The sequence below is a fragment of the Canis aureus genome, chromosome 13 (genome assembly GCF_053574225.1).
Source record: "Canis aureus isolate CA01 chromosome 13, VMU_Caureus_v.1.0, whole genome shotgun sequence".
Lineage (NCBI taxonomy): Eukaryota > Metazoa > Chordata > Mammalia > Carnivora > Canidae > Canis > Canis aureus.
In genome coordinates this window covers 39,591,711-39,617,652 of record NC_135623.1, presented here as the reverse complement: position 1 = coordinate 39,617,652, position 25,942 = coordinate 39,591,711, and the positions used below count along the sequence as shown (strand labels likewise).

Sequence of the window (25,942 nt, the reverse complement as noted above, 5' to 3'; positions counted from 1 at the left end):
CGCATGGGGTGCTCCTCCCTCTGCCTGTGTCTCTGCCTCTCTCTCTGTGTCTCTCATGAATAAATAAATAAAATATTTTTTTTTTAAATACAACTTTATCATGGCGACACACACAGAGAAAAGTACACCAAACAAACTTATATCTTAGTGAATTATACAGTGAATGCTCATATAATTGCCATGTGGGGCAGGGAATAGAACATAGCCAGCACCTCGGAAGCTTGCTGAGTGTCCCTTTCCAACACACATACCTTTTTTCTCTCAAGATAGCTCCTGCTCTGACTTAATCTGGTAATCATTTCTGTGTGTGTGTGTTCATCAGGGAACACTGCAGTTTGGAAACTGACAGGCTTTTTAGACCTTTGACCCCCTTCTGTTTACCCAGGGAGACCCCACAACACAGGCTGGGAGGCTGTGCACCAGGAGACCTTGGCCTCGACAAGGTTAGGGGAAATATATGCTTTGCCTTTTTTTTTTGCCTTTTTTTTTTGGCTGTAGGGCTTTGGCAGATCACACAGACACTCTAAAGTTCCTTTTCCTTATTTATGTAGTTGGAATAACAACTACCCACAGGGCTATTCTACTGGAAGTGAGGTGACACATGAAGCCACTTAATCGGTTGTCAAATGCTTGGCTGTGCAAGAGGAGTTATGAGACATGCCGTCTGCTCCTGCCCCCCAGTAAGGCTTCTGCTCTCCATCTTCTGCTCCAGACAAGGCTCTCTGGGTTGTGTGGTGTGACCATCCACTCCCACCTTCCCTCACGGCACCAGAGTGGAGGTAGACACACACCAACTTGGGAAATAGTAGTCACGGAATGAGCATTGGCGGAATGAATGGCAAGCGAATGGGTCACCTTCTCGGCCCTTCTCTCCGACTTTATCATCTGGTAGAGAAGGTGAGGCCTACAAAAGGGATGAGGAAAGCCTCCTGAGGAAGCAGTATGGGGCCTTACTTAAGAGTTCCCGGCCTGCTGCTCTACTTACTAGCTGAGAACTGGGGCGATGCATTCAACAGTCTCTGCTTTAGCTTCTCCACCCGTGAAATGCAGCTGAAATGGTGACTAAATTGTGGGAAAGAAATGAGAACAACAGGTAAAGTGCTTACAGAAGGGGATGGCATGTGGTAAGTCCCATCAAAGGCGACTGGTGGGGCGCCTGGGTGGCTCAGTGGGTTAAGCGTCTGCCTTTGTCTCAGGTCATGACCTTAGGTGCTGGGATCAAGCCCCACATTGGGCTCCCTGCTCAGTGGGGAATCTGGTTCCCCCCATCCCTTTGCCCCTTCCCCTTGCTTGTGCACACACTCTCTCACTCTCAAATAAATACATACATAAATAAATAATCTTAAAAAAATAATAAATGCGATTGGTGGTCTTACTCTTATTTTCATGAGTGACAAAATGCCAGGACAATTTGCAGAAAAGATGGGGATAGAGAGACTAAATACCTGAGGGGAAATTGGCAGAGACTTTTCAGGAAAAAAGCTTATTTGCACCTGGCTTTCAGCCTGTGTAGGACTTAGATTTACCTTCTCTTCCAGCCGAGGGCCCTCGGAGGTGCTGCTCCCACGCCTGGGTTGTTTTTGCCTCACCTTCCATGCCTGAGCAACGCTTCCTTATCACTTAATGTCATTATTCTCCAAGAAGGCTTTTCCTGGTCTGCCTGACAAGGTTAAGACATCTGGTCATAAAACACTCAAAAGCACTTACATGCTTGGTTTTTAGAGCATCGACTGTATTTATGAATTTATTAATGCAATTAAAAATTTTTTCTAACTCACCCCCCACTGGATTGTCAGATTCTTGAAGAAAGTATTTGTGGCTTTATGTTTTTCCACTTTATTCTCCATGCCTGTAAACACAGTGCTGAGCCTGTGGTAGAGCCCAGGAAATACTTGCTGAGTGATTTCTTCCATCTATCTAGAAGTGGGGAAGGCCTTTTAGGAAGAGGAACAAATAGAGTGAACCCCTGTGGGAGCCCTCAGGGATTATAATAAACCCAAGGGGCAAGTTAACAAGCCCTACTATGTGATGGCAGTGAGCTCAGTGGTCTCTTCCCTCTGTGTTTTTTCTTTGTATCTACACCCAAGGTATAAAATATTTCATTTCCAAGAAAACTCTTCAAATCTTTGAAAGTTGCAGGTGATCTTGCAAATCATCTTCCGTTAGTTCTGCTTGACTTTCACTCTTCTCATCAGTCAGTCAGAGCGAGTGACTTTACTGAAAGATTTATTTGTTCCTTTTTTGGAGAAAGACCTGGCCCTCAATCTAGAGGATTTAGTCAGTCCCTGCTTCCTGTCAGTTAGTCCTAATTTCCTCTCTTTTTGCCACAGTGTCATCAAATGTATGAATTTCTTTTTCAATGTCCTACAAATGTTTCCTGGAATTTTCCTTCCTTCTTCCCTCCCCCCTCCCTCCCTCCCTTCTTTCCTTCCTTCCTTCCTTCCTTCCTTCCTTCCTTCCTTCCTTCCTTCCTTCCTTCCTTCCTTCCTTCTCCCCTTCCCAATAGAAGCAAGAATATCCTCTTTATGCAAATCCACCCACCGTTTATCTCTGGAAAGAAGCTCTTAGGGCTTGGACAATCATCTTCCTTCAATGACTCCTAATTTATATTTTTGGCATTCTAAGACTTGTGCATTCTATGCATTGTGAAAATGGTAGATAATAGATATTTCACAGGGCCCAGAGGCTAGTGGGGGGCCCGTCAGAGTGAGGGTTAGGCTGGGGATGTGGTGGATTCCTGAGAGGGAAGGAGAACTTGATGGACTCCTGACTGGTGACCTTGCCTGCTGCGCCCCACCACACCTGCTAGAGAGCACTAAGTATGCTCTCAATTCTTGCCACTCAATAAAACCATTTACTGAGCATTCACTGTGTACCAAACATGGTGCTAACCATACTTTTTGAGGGACATATTATCATTTCCTGTAACAGATGCCGTTGGTGCCCTGCCCAGATCCCCTTTACTGCTTGCTGCTCAGTCAGTCCCCTGGCTGCCCTGAGAAACGGCTCATTAACAATTTACTGACACATCCTTGGGAATGGGGAAGGGGCAGCTTCCCTTGGCCAATGGGAACCCTCCCCACACAGACCTTGGCCAACACCTGACTGACCCAGGAGGTACAAAAGGCCAGTCCCCTTATCTCAAGGCCAGACTAACTCTGATGTAATTTATGTTTCAGACTTTCCTTGTTTTTCTTTTTCCTGCCTCATCCTGCTTCACCCACTCCTCTTCTCTGGAGAACACTCTCCCTGTAAATTGCTTGAACAAAAGTCTCCAATTCGAGTTCTACTCCCAGGGCACCTGCCCTAAAACACCTCCCATTCTACACACAAAGACATTTGAGTTTAGGGTGATTCAATTGTTTGCCCAAATCACACTGAAGAGTGGGGATACAAAGTCCAATTCCATCCAATTCTGTTCAATTATTGTTTGATAATTCCTCCCAATGTCAGTTTTGATCGACAAGCTTCCCCCTCCAAGGGGACATGGCAGTTTCCTGTCCAGGAAACTGTCCTGTCCAGCTGGCTGGGTTCAGTTCAAGTCCAGAGCTGCAGCACTGGGAGGCGGTGATCCAGCCCCGAAGGGGGCAGGTGGCCTGTGGGTGCAGTCTTTCCACAGCAATGCTTCCCCTCCCACCACCCCTGGAATCATGCTATCTCCTCACTCCCCACCAAGGCTGGGGTCAGTTTGGAAAGCTGTATCCATTTTCTCTGGTTGTCACCAAGACCATGCCATAGTCCTTGCCTTAAGTGAGCATGGCCAAGAATGCCACAGAGTCTGCAACACAAGGGGTGTTTCTGCTCAGCAAGGAAGTGTTTTTGCACCAGTGCTCCTGTTGAGAAACACTGTGAAGTGTCCAGGGTCAAAAAGTAAGTGAGCCAAATGCAGTTATCAAGTCCAAAGGGCAAGGGGATGATGAAAAAGGGAAGACAAAGCCAAAGAGGGGATAGCCAGGCAGCTCTGGGGCTGGTGCCAGCCACGCTGAAGAAAAGGGAATGAGAGGCTGCTGTGCTCACAGCTTGCTCTTCTCAGCATCCACTCTGGAGGCTCCCCACCCGGGGGAGTCAGGGCTACTTTAAAAGTTCAGGACAAAAGGAAGAATGGGGTGGATGTCATGGGAGCCCAGGAAGAAAGAAAATGTCCTTAGAGCCATTGTTCATTTATTTATTCCAACAGACAGGTAGCCAGCCCTGAATTTTCTAGTGCTATGGTGAGGGCTAAAAAAAACCCCAAAACACCAAAAAGTTGGACTCTGGTCAAGGCGAAGAAGTAGGTGCAGTAATGATTTGCTATATTTGAATTTTGATTGACCAGCCCTTGACCCTTATCCTATGTAGGAATTTTTTACCTTTTTAAGTCCTGCTGGGCAGGAGGCCATGGCTCACGTGAGAAGCTGAACGTGCTAGATCTCAGCTTTCTCTCCTCCCTTGCAGGCAGGCGTGGGTAGATGTCCTGGATTTTTAATTGGGAAGTTGTTAGCAAAGAGTGGAGTTGAGAGGACAGAAGTGTCTTTTCCCTAAGGAATAGCATTCATCAGGTGCTCTTTGGGGCCTTGTTTCTAGCCACACAGATCTAGGGTCTGGAATCTTCAGGCTTCTGGGAGGTTCTGGGCACGACCCAACGTCCTTTGAATAAATTCTTTTCTTGCTTAAGTCAGCCAGAATTAGCTTCTTTGGTGGGCAGATACGAACACCTACTGGGTACCAGCTGTTGGGAAAACAAACAGACATCAGACAAAGGTCCTGTGTTCTCGGTCTGGATGACAAACAGGTACCCCAGTCAGACTTGGGGAGTGCTTCTGTGTGGGTAGAACCAAGAACCGAGGAAGCCTGGGATGGAAAACAATTCATGATAACCTGCACCGGGGTCAGTTTGTTCCAGAGGCTAAGAACCAGGGAAGCTAGTGTGAGATAGTGGGGAAAAAAAAAAAAAGATGAAGGGAGAAACTCATGAACATTTTGTTAAGAAGAGGTAGAGAAACGAGTCACATCCAGACCAGCCTGATTTGAGGACGGTAAAGGCTGTGAGCAGAGATTATGGTGGGACCGGGCTACAGAGCACTGGTTTCCCGGGCTCAGATTCCCCCTTGCTTTCCTAGGAAAAATAAAGGACAAAGAGCTGTGTACACAGTAGCCAAACTTCTGGCCCAGTTTATCAATGATCCTAAACCTCCCAAAGATTGTTTTATTTCTTCCACTATAAGTTTGCAATCCTATGATTTACAGTAGATGGTCCAGCCTGTGGTTTGTGCTATCTTGTGTAAATTAAATAGAATTTCATTTTAGGGAATTGAGGTAGGGAATGAGTCCAATGCTCGATTTCCCTTTTACTAGGTCGCTGTCGTCCATTGAGCATCTCTTCCATGCCAGTCTCTTTCCACATATTATCTGTAATCTTCAGCATAACCCTCCAAGTGGGTAATATGGGGTTAGTCGTACAGGTGAGGCCTAATGATTTGGCCCGGATCACCGAGCTGGTCGGTGACAAAACTTGGAACCTGTGTGTGTGAGTCTGGATCCAAGCTGACCTGCTTTCCATGACACACACCACGGTGCCTCTTTACCAGAGATCATAAGTCAAGAAATCATGCTTAGGGTTAGTATGTCCATTGATCCATCTGTTTGTAACTCGCTCCCAGCTGGTTTGCCTCAGATAGATATCAAGCATTCTTAAGGGGTTGATTAAATTCAGTTATATAATCAGGAAAGACCAGTGGTGAATAAGTCTTTTTGACTTAAAAAAACAAAAAAAACAAAAAATCCTATGATTAAGACACTGCATTGTAAGCCCTCTTTCAGGCCTGATTTCTATGAATTCTGATTAGTCTGGTTGGTGGGAGAATGCTGCTGATAGTCGGAAGAGTGTTGTCCTGAGGTCAGAGGCACCAGAGTGGGCCCGTTCGCTCAGACTTGCCAAGCCCTCACCACTGCTCCCAGAGGACAAGAGGGCAAGCTATGCGAGCCAATGAACTGCTAGTAGGAGTGGTAATGATAACAGTTCACATTTTTGAGCACCTGCTATACGTTAGTGCTGTGATGCGCATCATCTTTAATCCTCTGCATGAACCTATGAGGTTCCACTTTTTAAAAGAGGAAACAGACTCTGGGAGGGTCAGTGACTAGTTAACATCACCCAGCAGCAGGTGGGCTATCTGGGGTTTAAACCCAGAGCTTTCTGCCCCTAGAGCCCGAATCTAAGGGTTCCTGTCATATTATCATAGAGAAGCAGGTCAGCTACACCTGTGAAGAGTCTCTTTAAAGCCAAGACCCATTTATTTCACAATTATCGACCAAGGCCTATTTTAAGATGAACAATGTCCTCCCAAACAAAAGAGAGAAGATGGCCTCGGCCTTCATGGTAGAGGAGAAAAAAAGAATCAAATCAGTTCACAAATACACATATAATTATACACCGTGCTATGTGCTACAATGGAAAGGCCCAGAAAGGTAAGAGAGCGTGGCCCAAGAGGACCTAATCTAATCTTCCATCAGGGAAGACTTTTTTGGAAGCAGTGGCAACCGAGTAAATACCAGAGGGATGAGTGTAGTTGACTAGGATGGGAAGGGAAATGGGAGAAGAGAATTATTGGCAGAATGAAGGGCTTGTGCAAAGGCCCTGAAGCAGGAGGAAAGAATTTTCAGTCTGTGGTCATTAGACACCGCCGGCCTAGGGGATAAATTTAGTTTGTAGATATTTGTTTTGGCCCACAGATTCTTCTGGAAATTTTTGAGCTTCAAGGAGGAACTGTATAAATATTCGGACATGAAGCTCTTCTCAAAAAAGCCTAAGATCTGGCAACCTTTGGCCCTCAGGGCTTCAGGCAATAATGACAAATGCCAAGTGTCTGAGCAGCTGAGGTGGGGCACAAGTGGGGCACATACACTCCTCTTCCTCAGAGTTCCTTCCAGGAGGTGGGGGGGACATCTTCCCAGCACCTGTTACCCTGTATCAGCTTGTTGGCACTGTTGTTTTTCTTGCAGTCGAGTCTTTCTCCATATCTGTCTTGATCACAAATGAAAGGTACACCGAGAAAACCCCCTGCTCTTCCTCACCCTCAGAGTCTGCTCCTCAGGGGCCCTGTCTTGGTGCCTGTGGGCATTTAAATCCCCTCAACTCCTACCTCGGAGGAAACGGAATAAAGGTCAGTAGCACGTTGAACTATTTAATGGCTTCAAACATATTGACTTTTTTTCTTTTTTTTCTCAGTGATGACTGCAAATGCTTAGTGACAATGGGATGGGCTTTATGCATGGCCAATCCTACCACCGAGGTAGACACCGAGAGCTGCCTGAAGGCTCCATTGCTTGGTAGTCAAAGGAATACAAAATACTGGTTCTGTGCTTCTAAATGCAGTAATGCTGCACTTTCAATTTATTAGTTGTTTTTAGTTGTCTTTCATTTTATTAAGCATTTCTACTGCAGTAAGCAAAATAGACCATACGAGAGCCCTGCTCTGGAGACGTATGTTTACCCATTAGTGTTTCCTTGGTCAGATAAATTAACCTTGGCGTCTCCAAACCACTGCTCCTTACATACTAGCAAGACAGCCAAAAAATCAGTTTTGATTTTTTTTTCCTGTACATTTATAAACATGTTAAGTCACGCAGACGTGTCTGGTATGGTGTAAGGACCCGGGGCTGTGATGCAAGAAACCACTTTGTTTTGCACAGTTAACACGTTCCTGAAAGACAGGGTGTAAGTCACGTCACATGTGCAGAGCGTGGGAGAAACTCACTGGGGGAACTTGTGACAAACCATTTTGTTTGCAAAGCAGAGAATTTCAATGTCGTGTGCACAGTCTTTCATTAATGCATCCTTTTTATATTCTGTTAAAATTTAATGAAGTACATATGCATCAAATATGTGGCACGACGCCTACATATTTAGGATATATGGCCTAAAATGTCCATTTCCTTATACGTAACTAAAATTAGTTGGTTTTAATTTGTGTCTGCCTTTTACCCCCTGGTGTGTGGCTTTCACTTAGCTGTCCCTGCTCTCTTTGCCCTGCATTGTGTGACTAAGCCCTGCTACAAATCAAAGCTCCAGCTTGAACTCAACCAGCAGAGGGTACTGTTTGAGCACTTAAGGGGACTTCCCATCTTTGTCCTACCCATCCGAAGAGAACAATATCTGAATAATAGCCAGGGACGATATTCAATAGGCAAGGTGCTGGCAAGATAATACACATCAATGATCATGTTTCAGCATCACTTTGCAGGAAATTCCCTTTGTTCTCTGCTGCTCACAAAGGACATTCCACGCAAAATGCACCTGTAGCTCCTGGTGATAAATGCATATATGAAGGTAGATGAAGACGGGTGGTGGTGGTAGAGGGGTGGTATCTGCTTCTAAATTTACCAAGTACTTATATCCACTTTAGGTTTAAGGTTCCGAATCAAGATAGCCCCATGTGTTCTCAGCTTGCTGGTGAATGATCATGAATAATTCTTGCAGTAGCAAATGACATAATAAAATAATCAGGCAGTCTATGCACATTGTAAACGGATGAGTGCAGATGTCTCCAAATGGAGGGGATATTTAAAGACACTTTACATCTGGGTTCGGAGCGGTCGAGAGTTTGTTAGTGACAGTTTATCAAAATAAAATGAGCATCTCTCCATTCTGAAATCATGGTCAGCGTTAAAGATAATTAAATATACTGTAGAAGAATACTTTGTCGCTTAATTCTTACATGAATTTGATCCGTTTGTGGATAGTGGTGGATTCTACATTTCTTAATAGAATTTATACGCTTGGATTTTTATATAAAGATTTTGAAAATTTTTCGTCAAAGCAAAAACTGCACATAGCAATAAAAGCTAGAAGCACTTAGGCCGAAAAACAAGAGTTCTCTGTCCCGTTCCCTATCTTCAGTGTCTTCTCAGATGTGACTTTTAACTTTTATGGCATTTCTTTTTGTTATTTACCTCTGTATCTCTAAACGATATTCTTGTACTGCTAATTCTTGGGTTCTTAGTTTTGGACATTATACATTGTTTTCCTGTGCTGATAGATGAGATTGTTACTCAATTAAGTCACTCAATGCCTCCTGTTTGTCATATCTCTGCTTTAGATATTTATTGGTTACCTATGCAACATTAGATAAAATACTTTTTCCTTTAATAATTGACAATTTGAGTTCCCATCTGTTTAGTCCTTCTTTCTCACTTCTTCATCCCCCTTATTGTAGCCTGTACCTGTACAACATTGAGGCTATTAACATTTGCCCTCCGCTCTCTAATCAAAATTCTACCATCTTTGTCTTTAGGTTGATTCTAAAATTGTAAACCAATAAACGGTGTTTATATTGGGGCTCTATATTGTTTATTGTGGTGTTACATAGTATATTGTTTTTTTTTCTTTTTACATAGTATATTGTTATGACACTTCCTGTACAGCTTTTAATTTTACTGAGTTTCTAGTTGCCTTTTTTCTCATACTACTTGCCTTGCTTGTGTGCTCATTTTTTTTGTCCATCCAGAGATTTTGTTAAAATTTTTCCTCTTCATCTTGCTACTCTTGTCTGTATTTGTTCTATAGGCCTGCTACACAGTGATCATCTTGGTATTAGCCTTTTTTGCCCTATTTCCTCATTTCTGGAACTCAAGTCTTTTGCTTTCTTTGTTTACTTCTTTTTGCTCCGGTATATACTCAACAGAATTCCTAAGAAGTTATATGTGAGATGTCACTGTTCCGATTCTTTGAATGTATGAAATTCAGCACATACAAGTGTGATCTATGTTCACACTTGAATAATAATTTAATGAGGTGTAGAAAATATAGTTTAAAAATAACTCACCCCCCCAAAAAAAAATAAATAACTTCCCCCAGAGTTTTAAAGGCATTTTTCTGGACCTTTTTTCTGGAACATCCAGTACTGCTGATGTGAGGTTTACTGCCAGGCTAGTTCTCATTCCTTGATAACTTGATTTTTCTTTAAAAAAAAATTGTTATTAAGGTAGCTGACAAACAATGTTATATTAGTTTCAAGTTACAACATATTGACACAACAATTCTATACATTACTCAGTGCTCACCACAATAAGTGTAGCTACCCAATCTGCTTTTTATTTCTGCTTTTTTCTTCCAGCAATGATCTGGAGGTCTTTTTATAGTCACTGATGGGCTATCCCAGTCTAAAGTCTTAAGTCTTTCAGCTATCCCAAATTCTCTTGTGTCATTCAAATTAACAATACCTTCCCCTCCAGTTTTGCTAGTTATTTATCATAGTTCCTACTAATTTTCAATTGGCTCCCTCATTTGATCCTTTTGTCTACTTTTTTTTTTATTTTCCATCCTGATTTTCTTAATTTTACATTCTAAAATTTTTCTTTTTCCTTTTGGCAATCCTGTTTTTTTTTTTTTTTCAGTCAAGTTTCCTTCTTAATCTGTTTGTTCTTTTTTCATAGTATCCTTTTCTTGTCCAATCAATACAATGCACTCTTGGATATTTCTAAGGATGTTAGAATTTCCATAGAAACATCCATTTTTCATATTCTCTCTTTTTATTTTGTTTTTTTTATTTTTTTATTATTTTTTATTTTTTAAAAATTTTTATTTATTTATGATAGTCACACAGAGAGAGAGAGAGGGAGAGAGAGAGAGAGAGAGAGAGGCAGAGACACAGGCAGAGGGAGAAGCAGGGTCCATGCACCGGGAGCCCGACGTGGGATTCGATCCCGGGTCTCCAGGATCGCGCCCTGGGCCAAAGGCAGGCGCCAAACCGCTGCGCCACCCAGGGATCCCCTCTCTTTTTATTTTGGAATAAGTATTTCCTCTTTATCTTTGTCAGAATCCCCCATGTTAGAGACTTTCTCAAATGTGTAGAAATCATTGCTTTTCTGTTCACATTTTAGAGTGAAGCAAACACCACAACTGGGGGTACGATTTACATCGTGGTGAAATCAGCTATTCCATAAACAGAGTTTTGGTTGATTTATTCCATTTTTCAGCCTAATGTGCCGCTCCCACTCCTATCCACCCCTACTGTGTCTGAGTTATCAGAATTCTGAGTATCTCAGTGATTCTTCTAGGCAACTTATCTCCATTTCTGTTAGCACACCACCTCACCTTCCTTTATTTCACTCTCAGCTAACCTTGTTGGAGCCCTTTCATCTATTAGCATGTCTGCATTCACTTGTCTTCCAAAAATTTGTTGACGGGTTTTGTCAGCCAATGATCATGTCTTACTCTTATTTTACCTTGTAAGTTTATACTTATTTGCATTCCTTTACTGACATTTTAATGGGCTTCTGGATAGAAGAGACTATAAATACATGTGCACAGCCTGCCATCTTTAACTGGAAGTTCATGTTAATTTTGTAAAAAGATTTTATTTATTTATTTGAGAGAGAGAGAGAGAGAGCACAAACCAGAGGTGAGATAGAGGGAGAGGAAGAAGCAGACTACCTACTGAGCAGAGAGCATGATGCAGGGCTCCACCTCAGAATCCTGGGATCACGACCTGAGCCGAAGGCAGATACTTGACCAGCTGAGTCATCCAGGTGCCCCAGTTCATGTTAATTTTTGAAGGCACATTCGTATGACTGGAAATTTCTAGATGTGTATTCAGTACTTATTTGTAGCCCACATAATTTGTAAACCTGTATTTTCAGTGGAACTATTTAATATGTCTTTTACTATGTGTCCTTTCTTAAGCTATATTCTTAATATTAAGAAGTATAATAGCAAGTCAAACATTTGTTTGATCCTTTTGAGATATAAATAACTTCAAATGTTTATATTTGTTCTTTAAGATCACACTGTGAAATAGGGTATTGCTATTTCATTTCACAGATGAGAAATGGAGCTTCTGAGAGAGTCAAGTCACAAGCTTAAGATCATAGAGTTGGTGAGCACAAGCCTGGTACTTAGATCCAAACCTTCTAGTGTTTTTCCTCCTAAGCCACATCATGTCTCCTACCTACTACCTGATAAAACCCAATAAATCCAACAGCGTAAATAAATAACTTTGTCTAGAGATAAATTTCTATTTCCATAAAGTTTCATGTGAAATGTTTAGTTTTGGTATTGGTTGTACTTTTCAAATATTGTTTAAAGCTATTCATGAATATTTGATAAGAATGTAGCATTCCTAACTTCTCAGTGAACTTAATGAGACCTTCCACTGATAAAGTGTATCAATGTTGCATAAAGGAAAAGCTGTTATTTCAAAACACCGGGAGCACGGCTAAGATAGAGCCAGAGTATTCCAGTTGTCTTCAACTATTACATATCTTACTACATTTTAGGTCAGATAATCTGGCTCATGACATTCAAAACTGTATTAATTATGGGATTTTATAACGAGGTTATGCAGTGTATGTTTGCCAATTGGGAAAGAAAGATAATTATGCTTGAATGTAGGTCACATTTAAGAAACTCTCTTAGGCCTAATGGGAACCATGTTTCCTTAAAAATCAAGAATTAATGACATTCAAGAGAATGGTGTCTCTCTCATCCTCTCATCCTGTGACCCAATTCTTCTGGTCAGAGATTTTTTTTTTTTTTTTTTTTTACTTTTTTTGGTGGCAGTTCTTAGGAGGAGAAACTTGTGTAATTTCCCATAAGGCATTCTGAGCCATTTAGGGTAGCCACTGCTGAATTGGATCTTGTTGGTTGTAAGGAACTGGTGAATGAGGTATTACCAATGCGGACATTGGCAGGCACATTTCTAGAGCTGATACCTTAAGCAGATCATTCTAACTCTCCTCAAAGTCTTTTATGCTGACATTTATATGAGAAGGAGATTTTTATCTACTATGTGTTTGTCTCAGTCTTTCCCCTTGGACAATTGCTGTTGTGTTTGAACTGTCTGTGATTTTTGTTTTTTGCTTTTTTGTTTCCCCCTGAGCTCTTTTTGTTTCAGCAATACCAAATGGCAAATCTGAAGAACCCCGTTTAAAATGGGAGTGACCTCCCCTCAAAATTAACAAGTTTGTTATGAGGAATATTATAGTTACCCAGTAAGCTGATGAAATATTCCAAGGATGGATTTAATGGCCTGCATCTCTGTCTCTTTTTCATCTTTAGAGAATTAAGGTTCTTAAATAGGAGGCTGTTTTAAGGAACTAATGATGTCATAAAATGCACTGTACTTTAAGATTATTGGGCATTTTTCAGTGAGGACATCAAGCCTTGGTAAGACATATGACACATGAAAGAATGATCCAGACAGTGGAAAGATCTAGATACTGAAATAACTCTCCTAATTGAGTTCTCCAACCTTTCCTGCCAGAAAATACTTGGCCTTGAGGGCTGATGCTTTGTTTATATATCTATTTATTTCCCCATTTTTCATCCATCCCACCTCCCCATAATAATTTCCTCAAATTGGCTTAATTCTCTCCATTGGCCTCGCCATGAAATTTGCATGGTGGTTACTGAACATAGCAAAAGCTCACAGCAAGCTGTGGATGACCTGGATGCATGTCTTAGCTGCTTACTTAGACCAAAATCATCATCATCATCTTGGAATCCAGAATTGAGAAAATGTAGTTTTTCCTGGGTCTATTCAGACTCACCTAGCTGTTAATTTCCATTTTGGAGTTCTTTTATGCATGAGTGATGTGGGAATTCCTCAGGGTTTTGAACTTTATGTGAATAAAGAACTCTCAGGGTTTTGAACTTTATGTGAATAAAGAACTCTGAGATCAGTGCTCACGAATAGGTGTGCTGTGCTATAGTAACCCATCTGCTGCCTGTCTTTGGGTGTAGGATGTTTAGCTAATACTACTCAATATAATTCTAACTGGGTGGCTCTTGTTAAGTCTTTGAGGGAAAAGATGTAATATTCAGGCCAAGGGCACATGAAGAAAATACTCCCAACTCCCCCTGTCTCAAAGCACGTACTTGATTCATGCTTTTAAACAAGATTTATAAGCTGCTCAGACTGATCTCCACTCCAAGGTTGTGGTTGGAACCTAACCAGGATAGTAGTAACACCACTTTCATCAAGTGGGGCATTGTTCAAGGTTGTAATGCAGGATGAAGGAGAAGTAATGGATATGATGCTTAAAGACATGTCTAATTGCTGGGAGATCTTTCAGGTACCGACCTAATAGCTCTGCTCCAATGACTTGTGGGAAGACATTTTTAAATGCTGAAGAGTGAGACTTTTAATAGGGGAAGGATTGTGGTCAGCTAAGTCTCCGTAAATTCTTCTTAAAGCCCTGGGATGACTTGTTAGGGTGTGTACCTGACGGAATAAATGCAAGTGTTTCTGAGACTCTAAGACTCTGTAAACAGGAGGCTTTTAGGTAGATCCCAAAGAATTTGAAGTAGCAGAAATGGTGGGGGCTGGATAAAGAGTATCACACGGTGAAGGTCTAAATCTGGTGAAAGTTAAAGATGCTACCTTTCCCTATTTGAATCACATTCAGTTTTGAAATTTGTAATTGTAATTTGTAATTGTGGGACCTTTGGAGAAAACCTTAGGCTCAAGAGCAAGGTGTCTGTCTTAATGCTCAACATAGCAATTTATTTTTATGAGGAGATGAGTAATTTGGGGATGATTTTTGGGTTTTAGAACAGTGTATTTGGTAACCCTATTATAAACTTCTGGATATATATTCCGCTCCATAAGATAGCTACAACAATTTGGATTTTTTTTTCAATGTCCAGAGCCATTATAGGCTACAGCTCTTGGAGTTGACCCATAATGCTTCACAGTCCAAAGCAGTCTATAGAGCCCAAACCTTGGCACCAATTCCAACAAAACAGTAGGTCAGCCCTGGAAGAGAGAGAAAAAAAAAGTGTTGCCTGATTGCCACGAATGGAAACAAGAGAAGAGAAATTCATATTAGAGTAAATCAACTCCTAGTCTTATTATTAGTAAGGGGGCTGTGAGTGGGTGGAAGGAGAAATAGGTGCAGGGCTGACATTTACCCAGCACTTACTCAATGGCTCACATGTTATTAGATGCTTTAACACATTTTTTTTTCCTCTGGTCCTCACTAAGTCCTAAAAGTTTTATTATCTTTGTTATTACAGATAAGGAAGCTGAAGAGAGGCATGAGAGAATTGCCAGAGGTCCTACAGCAAGCTCATGGTGGAGATGTTTGTGAACTCAGGTGACTGAGTCTAAAGTGCAGGCTCTTTCTACTCCACCACAGAGGGTGCTACTTAGAGTAGTTGTTATTAACATCTGCTGTAGATCTAAAACTGTTTAGATCTGTGTGCAATGGCCATGGGTGATCAAATCATTCTGTTTTCTAGGGCTTGAAAAAAAATCAAGTCTAGCATTCATGGAACCTTGATTGTCAGCCATATATCTTTGACTTCATTCATTCATTCAAATAAATATTTGCTGAGCTCCAACTGCATGCCATGTACTGGGCCAGGTAATGGTAGTGCAGCAAGAGAGAGTTGTAGTTCTGGTCTTCATGAGTTTACACTCTAGAAATAGTACCGAAGTTAAGAGGTAAACATATTCAAGCCATGAAAACATTAGATCAGGAGTGGAGCCATAATGTTATTTCAATGTGCCAGGTTGCTACAGGAATGAGATGCACAAGAAAACAGAATGTTCTGGTTATCTACACAGACTTTGCCAAAAAGTGAATCCAGGGGTATGCGGGTGGCTCAAATGGTTAAGCATCTGTGTTTGGTTCAGGTCATGATCCTGAGGTCCTAGGATAAAGTCTTGCATCAGGCTGCCTGTTCAGCGAGGAGTCTGCTTCTCCCTCTGCCTCTCTGCCCTGCTCACTCTCTCTCTGGCAAAAATAAATAGATAAAGTCTTTTTTTAAAAAAAAGTGAATCTGGGGGATCCCTGGGTGGCGCAGCGGTTTGGCGCCTGCCTTTGGCCCAGGGCGCGATCCTGGAGACCTGGGATCGAATCCCACATCGGGCTTCCGGTGCATGGAGCCTGCTTCTCCCTCTGCCTATGTCTCTGCCCCTCTCTCTTTCTCTCTCTGTGACTATCATAAATAAATAAAAATTAAAAAAAAATTAAAAAAAAGAAGTGAATCTGGCATTACTACGTGGAAAAAACCTATGGATTTTTTCACCTATGTATTAGCTGCTATACAATGGTCCTCTTCATCCTTCTGTGTATATACCATTCAGTTTGTTACTGTTTAAATTTTTATTTTCTGACCTTCCCCTTTGGGGGACTTTCCTTGATTTCATTGATTATTAAAACCATATTAGAGCACCTGGGTGGCTCAGTAGGTTAAGTGTCTGACTCTTGACTTCAGCTCAGGTCTTGATCTCAGGGTCATGAATTCAAGCCCTGTGTTGGGATCCATGCTGGGTGTCGAGCCTACTTAAAAGAAAAATAAATGAATGAAATGATACTAAAGCCCTTCAATATGGTTATAATATCTTTATTTTGGGGGTGGGGGTAGTTTTTCAAGAAAGGGAATGGGTTTTTCTTCTTTGAAAGGTCACACTATTTTGATTTAGAATGCTCTTGAAGATATTTAGATGAATTAAAAAATAAAATTTGCAAATTTATTTTAAAAATTCTGTCAAACAATACTGCGTATTTTTAAAGGTGCATATATACGCAGAGAAACATCTAGGAGGAGACATACCAGGGCTTTAGGAGAAACTTGGGAATGTAGCTGATGGCCAAATGGAATTTTGTCTTATTCGTGCTATTTTACTTTTACCTAGAAAGTGTGGTCATATATTCTTTTTATAAGAAAAAAATTGTGGAAAGAGGTAGATTTGATGGAGAGTAGCTAAGAAGCTGTTGCACTATCACAGAAAAGAGGTGATTCTGATCTGAAATAAAAATGGAGATGATCTAGCCTCGTAGTTATAGAGAACAGAGAACAAAGGCTCTGATTCCTAATGATTTGGGCTTGAGTGTCTACTCTCACACTCACCAGCCATGTGCCAACTGGGTACATTACCTAAACTCTTTGTATCATGGCCATCTCATCTGTAAATGAATATGCAAAAAAATAGCACCTACTCATAGAACTATTGTGATAATTCAATGGCTAGTACATGAAAAGTGCTTGGAACAATGGAGAGTACATAATAAGCCTTCTAGAAATCCTAGCTACTATTTTCAGGGGGTGAGCAGGATTGAGTAGGGGAAATGGGAAGAATGATGAAAAACTAAAGATGCGAGTACATTTGATACCAAATTGATGCTGAATATCTTGGCAGGTCCTGTGAATCATCATGCTTTTATGACCATCGCTTCCCACTGTATGTCCTGAGGTCACAGGGGTAGAACAGCTTATAATGACTCTCTACTAATTCTGTGGCAGGTACTGGAAGTTGTTTTTCTAATCATGAATTGCAATCTGGAATGAGCTGGTCACATCACTTAGCCTCCTGTCGAGTTCTCTAATTAGTAAGTTGGTAACCATGTCACTTATCTTTAGTGCTTAGAGATTTTTTTTGGTAATTAATAAGGTGACTGTACACATTTCAGTGGACATAAAAGGCCTCTTCTCCCATTTCCCCTGTGTACTTTATTCCATTTTCAGTCACTGATAAATCTGCTTCTTTGGATAATGCTGTGGAAAACAAGAGAGGTCAAAGGAAAAACTTATTACCTCTCAGGGTCTGTTTGTGTGAAAACACAAAGACAAATATCACTTGAGGGGTAGTGTGGGGGTGACTCTGGCATACCGCCTAACACTGAATTATCCTAAGGATCCAATGAAGAAAAGTATGCTTGGAGAAAATATAAAGCACCATGTACATTAGGATTCAGTCTATTAGCTTTCTGTTTGTCATTTTTTTGTTTCCTATTCCATGTGAAAATGCTATATAGAAAATTCTAGATGGCTTCACTCTAAATAAACAGAATCCTCTGAGTTCATATTTCTCTTCAGTTTTGTCTACTTGTCTCATCTTTGGGTTTACTGACTACTGAGAGATTGTTTAAACCTTGACATTTTATTCCCTACAATTTTTGTCCTACACTGGTAGGACAATTGCCAACTCTTTGGAAAAGGACAGATATTTAATTTAGATGTGGTTCTACCATCTGTATAGCATCAATATACATGTTTTCTCAGTATGACACTAAATAAATCTTTGATGACATTAAGTCTCTTCATTGGTGCTCAGGAGACTCTTGGAGCCTTTCCTGAAGGTCTTAATTTGCCTTTATTTGTCTTATTTTGGGTCAGAATCTAGCCCAATGTCTAGCCTCTTATAATAATATAATTATATTATTGTAATATATTATAATTATATTATTATTGTAATTATTGTAATATATTATATATTATTGTAATATAATAATCTACAAACTATAATCAATAATTCTAGTCCTTTCCCTATGGTGGTCCCTGTTCCAGCTGGTAACATCTTCCTTCCTTCTGCCTTAAGAGTAAAAGGTCTCCTGTTCCAATTAATTTTCTTCTTCTTTGCTTACCAACAGTATTAATTTACATATATCTGGGCCTTTCCTCATCTTGGCTTTTCTCACTTATATATCAAGAAATACCATCATATGTTATCATGAATTTGAAATTTGATTCTCAACTCAGAAGATACTGATATTTTGTAAAATTCTAAAACACGCTTTTTGAAAATACCACTTTACTGAGGTGTAATTGGCATACAATAAACTGTACACATTTGGAAAGCACAATTTAGAATCTACTTTTGAATAAAAAACCTCGATCCATTTCCACAAAGCTCTGATTTAGGTACAAACTAAGCTTGTCAAGGCCATTGTCTTAACTCCCTTTCCTTAATTACTCATCTTCCAGTAAAGTCCATTCTGTCCTCTCCAGTCAGGCTTCTGTTCTTGTTCCTCAGGTGAAATTGCTGTGGCAAAGCTCAACTGCCAAATTCGATGGCAGTTTTCTAGTCTTTTCTCTGGATTCTGGGTGCCTTTTGCCCCCATTGACCTTTGTCCATCATCTTGAAAAAGTCAACTTTCTTGGCACCCACCAGGATAAACTCTCTTGGTTCCTCTCTTACCACTGACATGGTTGCTTCACAGTCTCCTACTACCTGCAGCAACAGGTAGTAGGCAGCTACTTAAGTGCAGCAACACCTGAAGTGGCAGCAACACCATGGCTGTGCCCTTCATTGCTCATCTTCTTAATCTCTACACTCTCCCCAAGTGAGCCTGTGCACTCAACTTCTGAGTCATACTGAATGTATGTTGACAAATCACAAGTACATAATTTCAGTTTAGATTTCTCTTCTGATGTCAGACCCATCTACATAAATTGCCTAATGGACATTTCTGCCTGGATCTACTATGGGAATATAAAACTTAGCATCTTAGAAACTCACTTCATTATCATTCTCTCATAAACCTCCTCTGTCTCTATTTCTTGACCTAAGACATAGGCCTTCCCTGTGGGGAACCTACCTTGTTGGCTGGTGAAACAAAATGCAAGCTCATGAAGTAATCACAAACAATCTTGTGTTGTTAGTGTCAGTTTGGTGTAAAAAAGCAGCAAAGAACTCAGTAGTACTATACAACCATCAGGGAAGAGAATCTTAGCAAACAAAGCCCTGGTGATGGGGAAGAGTTGATAAGTGCAAAGAATATTCAGAAAAGTGAAAGTGTCAAAGTTAGATGGGGAAGGTTGGTTAAGAAGACTTCACAGAGCCAATGCAACTTTATTCTTTCATTTATTGAGCAGATGCTTGTTGAGGCTTTTCCACATGTGGAGAACTCAGGTTCTAGAGAAGTTTCAGTGGAATAGAGTCAGGCTCATTCTTGGTCTCATGGGTCTGACATTCTACAGGAAAAATAAGACAATGAACATGTAAAACATTAACAAAAGTATAATTTTATATAGAGATAAACGCTACAAAGGAGTTAATGGAGTGTAATGGACTAGAAAGTGATAGAAAGGTGGAGGGATTCCTTTAGATGCTATGATGAGGGAACTCTCTCAGAAATGTGACATTAGAGCTTTTGGCTGAATGAATAAATGTATCTTTCTTTCTTTCTCAGCTCTGAAAAGAAAAAGTTTTAAAAACCAAATTGAACTACTAGAAAAAAGCCCATAGAGTGGGTGTGAGCCACTGAGTTTATTAGAATCCCTCCAAAAAATTGGGAACAATTACTTCTTTGTTCTACTTTCTTTGACATTTGAGATAAGATGCAGACTTACTGGACTTTTCTTTCTCACCCAAATATTGTGCTTGTGCTTGTGATGCAGAGAAAATAGGAAAACTCTGAGTGAGGAGACGCCTCTCTGCAGTGTCGGAAGTGAAAAATCCTTATCAGTGAGTAAACTTTGGTCTCCTATTTATTTTCAATGTTATCCCCAAATCCTAGTTTCTCCAACATAAGGGGAAAGAATATAACAGAACTGTTTTTTCGCAAGTGGCATCCTGAATGTTTATTCAGGAAATTGAATTCAGGATGCTGGCTTCTGGGAAAATAGCAATAACTAAGACAAATTCACATAAAGGTCTTATCTTCTAGCAGGAGGAAAAAGACAGTAAAGAAGTAAACCGGTAAAAATAAAACATTTAGATAGTGATAAATACTATTAATAAGTAAAATAAAGGGGAGGCTGGTAGGTGACAGAGGAGCAATTTTAGGAGGTGTCTCCTGGGAAGTGATATTTGAATGCAGCCCTGAAAGATGGGAAAGCACCAGGGGTGTGAGGGAGAGGCAAATCAGAAGGGCAGCAAGTCAGTTGGCTAGGAGTCTGGTTCATTCAGCGGATGGGTAATTTCTCACTTCAATACATTGACATCTATAGCACACCATTTCTACAAACATGATATTAAGACCAGAAAGGGAAGTCCACTTGGCCTACAGATTTCGTATATTGAGAAGAATCACATTAATTTTCCCCCTAAAGTTGTCTTATCATTGTGAATGAGTTGATGTCCTCAAAAAGTGCATATTCTATTCTTCTGTTGGAAAGAGACTCATAAAGCGTTGGTGCACTGCAAATTTAGTTTTGCTATAGCAGCAGCTGGAGGATAAGAAGGGCTAAATACAAAACTGGCCTTTTATGGTTTTGTTGACTTTAAATTCGATGAAACAAGATGTAAGAACATGGATGTGTACTAAGCATTGTTACACGGAGGGGAGGGGAACATCATCCCTCAAAGTTTCATTTCCTAACTTCTGTTTCTTTGCTCTGCTCTTGGAAAGCCCAAAACTCCCCTTGAGGGTTATAGTTTTTTTTTTTTTTTTCACATGGAAAAAGGAGAAAGAGCTAAGACTTGCTACTACTAAAGTGAAACCAGAAGTCATTGGTACTTGGTTTTCATTGGTTTTGGTTTCTGTTTGAAGGTGCTTGCTTTTGGAGAACACATAATGCTGATCTGGGGAATTTCTGCTTGAGGTTACAAATGGTCCATATGAGCTGGCTGATGAGACAGATTTTTTTTTTCTTTAAAGAACATTTTAGGGAGATGATAGAATTTGAAGTCAGAGCCTGGAAGTTGAGTAAACAAGCCATACTTGTTGTGTGGCTTTTAGTGAGTCACAGAAATCATCTTTCGGGACAAGGAGGACTCAGGAGTCTGGTGTTTGGAAGTTGCAAAACACTTTGAAAATATTAGTTATTGGCCACTGTTGTGCTGATAATCACTGTTTTTATTCTCTTGGTAGATTTCTCTCCTTTGGAGGATTCATCTTCCCCAGCAAATTTACTTACTTGAGTTTTTCCCTACCATCATGGTGGTGAAGGAGTGTATTCTACTGACATAACTCAATACAAAGATCTAATTTGAAAAAAAGGAAATAAGGAAATTACACATTAGAAGAGGCTAACAATCGAAAAAAAAAAAAAGAAAAAAAAACATTGAAAAAAAAAAAAAGAAGAGGCTAACAAGACAAGAAAGACATTATCTTAATGTAATGTAGGCTAAGAAAAGAGCCAGGAGGAAGACGTAAGCCAAGAGTTGAAGGAACAGAACAGGGCATGAAGGATGAACTGTCACGGGGAGCTGGGGAAAGGCTCCATACAGGAGCAGGAGTGTAGAGAAAGCTCAGGTTGTGTGCACAGAGGTAAAACAGGCTGAGAAGGGCCCTGGCCTGGAAGTAGGCCAACACCCTCTGTCCGGGCAGGCACGGGCCAGAGTGGGCAGGAAGTCCAGAGCAGCACGTACGATTGTGTCTGGTAAGCACGGCAGCAGCCAGCATGTGATTTTCCAGGACAGCTGTCAACATCAGAAGACTGAGAGCAGGAAGGAAGGGCAAGTCCTCGCAGGCCCAGTGACGGGGGCACAGGAGTGAGGGATCATAACAGCTCTTGGCAGCCAGGCAGCAGCTGATCAGGACCAGACAACCTGGCATGAGTAGCAGGATTGCAGAAAGCTTTCCCACCATCAGCCCATCACACACACACACACACACACACACACACACACACGCCCCTGGTTTCTCTTCTATTGAAGGTTACAACTATTTATCGAGCACAGCCTCTAGAGTCAGAACGCCTGATTTGATTCCTGGTTCCACCATCAATTGGCTGTAGGACCTTGGGCAAATTTCTCAACCCCTCTGTCCCATGGTCTACTGACTGTGTGGGGAACTCCCCAGCACAGAGGTGCTGTGAGGAGTGTGAGATCATGTGTGGGAGGTGTGTACCACAGAGCCTGGTGCATAATAAATGCCTAATAAATAAGATGAAAGAAAATGAAACCAGTGCTGGAGCCAACACTGGGCTCGCACTATGAGATTCGAGATGATCTCGCATAGAGATGTACTTAAACCCGGAGCGGTGGGAAGTGTTAACTAATGCTACATCTCAGAGGGTGGGGTGAGTTACCTTTAGGCCTCCCCTGCCTGGCTCGAGGTGGTTCTACAGATTGGCACAGGGCTGCATTTCAGGTGGGGGGGTCAGGGGGGAGTCATACAAGGTCCAGAAACCTGACAGGTGCACGGTATGCGGCAGGGTAGATGCACAAGGGCCGGTGGGAAAGCCGGATAACAAGGGCTGAAGGGTGAGGGGGTCACTAGGAGGTGACATCAGTGATACAGCCACGAGGTCCTCATGTAAAGTTCCAGAGAGTTGGAGGTTGACAGAAAAGATAAGCAAGACTGAGTGAGAAGCCTTCAGGAGCTTTCTGCAAGCCTTCAGTTGACTTGCGTCAGCTGTTGATTTAAGAATAAACTGAGGAAATGAGAAAGAGAGTAAATAAATAAGAGAGAGCAAAATTGATGGGAAATGTTTCTGAAAGAGAGAAAAAGAGAGAGATCGTGACGTGGTTAGGTGGAGTCACTCTTGGAATGAAGAGGCATTCCTGTCCAGAGCCAGGAGGGTGCCGATGTTAGAGAAAGAGTGAGATGGAATGGAAGGAAGACAAAGGGTCCTTCATCTGGTGGCCTCTGTGTCAGAGAAGAAGGGGATGAAGTCATCAGGCGGGGGGGAGGGGCAGAGGCTTAAGGAAATGGTGTCAAATAGTGACTGTGGGGAATTTGGTGGGGGGCCAACTGGAGGTGAATCAGTCCACCGTCCTGATTCTGGCGTTTCGGGAAGGCATGTCCCCAGGCTGGCCTGAATGGAAACTGAACGTCGTCTATACTGATGGCCTGAATTAGCACAACCCAGCTCATCTTCCCCTGCTCGGCTGACACCAATTGCCCACCTACTGTGCCCACCTCCCCCCCGCCAACGCCCCCCTGCATGCCCACTCTGGCCGCAGGCTCTGCTCAATCGGAGGTCGTCCAGGCAACGAGCCACTGCTGCCTCCTTCCCCTTCTTACTCTTACTGCCGTCCCTGGAGAATCAATAGTCTCTCCCTGCAGCTTCCTCCTTCATCCTCTGCCCCTATGTTTGCACAACAGATTCTTTCCCGTTTTGCAGGTCTCTCTTTGAAAGTTGCCACCTCTGAAACAGGCTTTCCTGAAACCCTACTGGAAGGTTCTTTCCTACACTGTAATATGTAAAAGGGAAGAAAGAGCCCTCTTGCTTTGCTCATTTTCTGGCTCCCCGACTAGCCCATAAGCTCCCTGGGGCCAGAGATCCAGCATTTAACACAGAAGGTATCCCATAGCAGGTGCTCCATAAATATCTGTAGAAGGAAAGGATGGACAAATAAATGAATGAATTGACTTTGCCTCCCCCCTGCTCTCCTCCCGCCTCTTCTTGCCACCCTGTTTTCTTCTCCCTGCCTGAAAGTGGCAAAACAGACACATTCCCACATCCAAGGTCCAAGTGTAACCTTCGGGCTGTCAGTGTGCCTTCGGGCCCCTCTGGTTGTCCTGTGCAAGCCTACCTGGTTTCCCCACCTCTGAGAACCTTCCTTCACTGGCACATCTATCACCCTGGATCCAGAAAATTTTTGTACAACTTCAAATACTTCCTAAAATACACTCTCCAGTTTCCTGGCAGAAACCTGAAACATCATGAGGCCCGAGAGGATGACCCAATCTAGAGGCAGCCTCGAAAACTCTAGTCGTGATGTGTGGCTCATGGCCTCGTGGGCGTGAGGCACCCAATAAGCGGACAGGTCACGTGGCAGAGAGTGGGTCCCTGCTCATGAGTCGAGGGGTGGTTTTCTGCAGCTATCTCTGCCAGCCTCCCAGGGAGCTGATGGGGATGCCTCCTGGAGAAACGTCTGCTCAGGAGCGTGGCCTTTGGAGTCACCTGCATAGAGGGACATGCCAGCCTCACCTCTTACAAGCAGAGTGACCTTAGTCAAGCATGAGATCTCTCTGTAGCTGTTTTCTCAGCTGTGCACTCGTGGCAGCAGCTGTTCCTTAAGTCCCAGGGTGGTTGTAGGTGCTAACGACTTAGTGCCCAAAGCGCTCAGATCTGTGCCTGGTACATCACAAGTGCTACCATAGGTTGGCTCTTAGTGACGGAATGGGGTGCGGTCACCACAGAGGGCTGGCGAGAGAGTCCTGGGGCAGGGAGCATGCAGGTGCCCGTGAAGACAGGTGCCTGGGATCTGTGCCTCAGAACACAGACAGTGGCTCACACCCTGAGCTGCTGGTCTATACAGCCAGGTAAGGCCCAGAACATGGGTCCTCCAACCTGAGGTCCCACGGATGTTTGCATCAGTTCTCTGTACACGTTGATGAGTTTCCACGTGGCTTGTGAGGTGCACTCTCATTCCTCACCAGGGTTGGAGCTCTGCTGGGACCCCTAGTGCCTCTGGCCTCCTGAGTCTCCTCTTTGGTCAAGATCATATGTGTAAGGATAACATGTGAGCCTCCCTTGGATTCTGACAGAGATTGAGGGGACTGGGGGTGGCCCTGACCTTCCAGCCACTCTACTGAGGAGATGTTAATCTTTACTGCCATCTTAATCTTCCCTGGCCTCCTCTGCTTGCACCCCTCTGGGTTTAATGAAATAAAAATTAGGGTTATTATGGAACTCTGCAGTCAGCCCACACCTGTATCTCCAGAATTTTTTCCCTATAACCATCATGCCAGTATCTTAAATGTTTTCAAAAACTTGTCTCTGCCACCCCCCAACAACCTGAAGAACTATGGAGTCTTTCTCTTCTGAACATTGGCTCCTGCTGTTCCTTTTCCTCTGCTCTCACTTATCTGGTAGTGACAGCTCTTAGTGAAACTCCGTGAGGTTCGAAGCTCCCTTGTGATGTAACAGGAGCCCCCCTCCCCCAACGTGGTTTCTGCAATGAGTGAGAGTCCCTTCTTTGGAGGTCCTACCTGCTTTTGTTGGGAGCTGTGTTTCTCAAGTGTGCAAACCAATCACTTAGGGAATTTTGGTAAAAAGCGTATTATGATTTTGGAAGTTCTTTGTGGGGTCTGAGAATCTGCCCATGTTATGGGTCCTTGTGTCAACTTGTGACATTTTCTAATTTCGTTGTGTATTGATGCCATTCATTCCACTGTGTTTTGAGATAGTCCAGGGTGGCATCGGTGCTGTAATGGATCATCACATCCTCCTAAGGGCCGGGTGCATGGTCTGGTTGCTGGTGCGCAGTGAATATCTGGAGCATTCGTGACAAATGCTCCGAAGTTCTACTTCATCACAGACTGGCCTTATAGACAGAGCTTCCCTTCTCCCTGACTTTTCCTTTATTGGTATCCCATGTCACTTCCCCTAAAACAT

At 42.3% G+C, this 25,942-nt stretch overlaps 1 protein-coding gene and 1 long non-coding RNA gene across 25 annotated transcripts in view; one reads left to right on the top strand and one right to left on the bottom strand.

Moving 5' to 3' along the window:
• Positions 1–25,942, top strand: part of LOC144282306 (uncharacterized) — an 82,871-nt gene that overhangs the window by 13,250 nt on the left and 43,679 nt on the right. For 20 of the 24 annotated variants that reach the window (XR_013350707.1, XR_013350708.1, XR_013350703.1 and 17 more), the window contains exon 2: positions 20,108–20,174. The exons of 1 other annotated variant lie outside the window; for it this stretch is intronic. The gene's annotated coding sequence lies outside the window, so the exon portion shown is untranslated. Of the gene's footprint in view, positions 1–17,230; positions 17,317–20,107; positions 20,175–23,329; positions 25,596–25,942 lie in introns of those variants that run through there. 3 more of the 24 variants (XM_077845788.1, XM_077845791.1, XM_077845789.1) reach the window with 3 other exon arrangements.
• LOC144282307 (uncharacterized) lies at positions 19,556–25,455 on the bottom strand. The gene is made up of 2 exons (XR_013350719.1): positions 25,343–25,455; positions 19,556–19,681 (listed from the first exon to the last, which is right to left on the bottom strand). It is a non-coding gene; the product is annotated as an uncharacterized LOC144282307 (long non-coding RNA).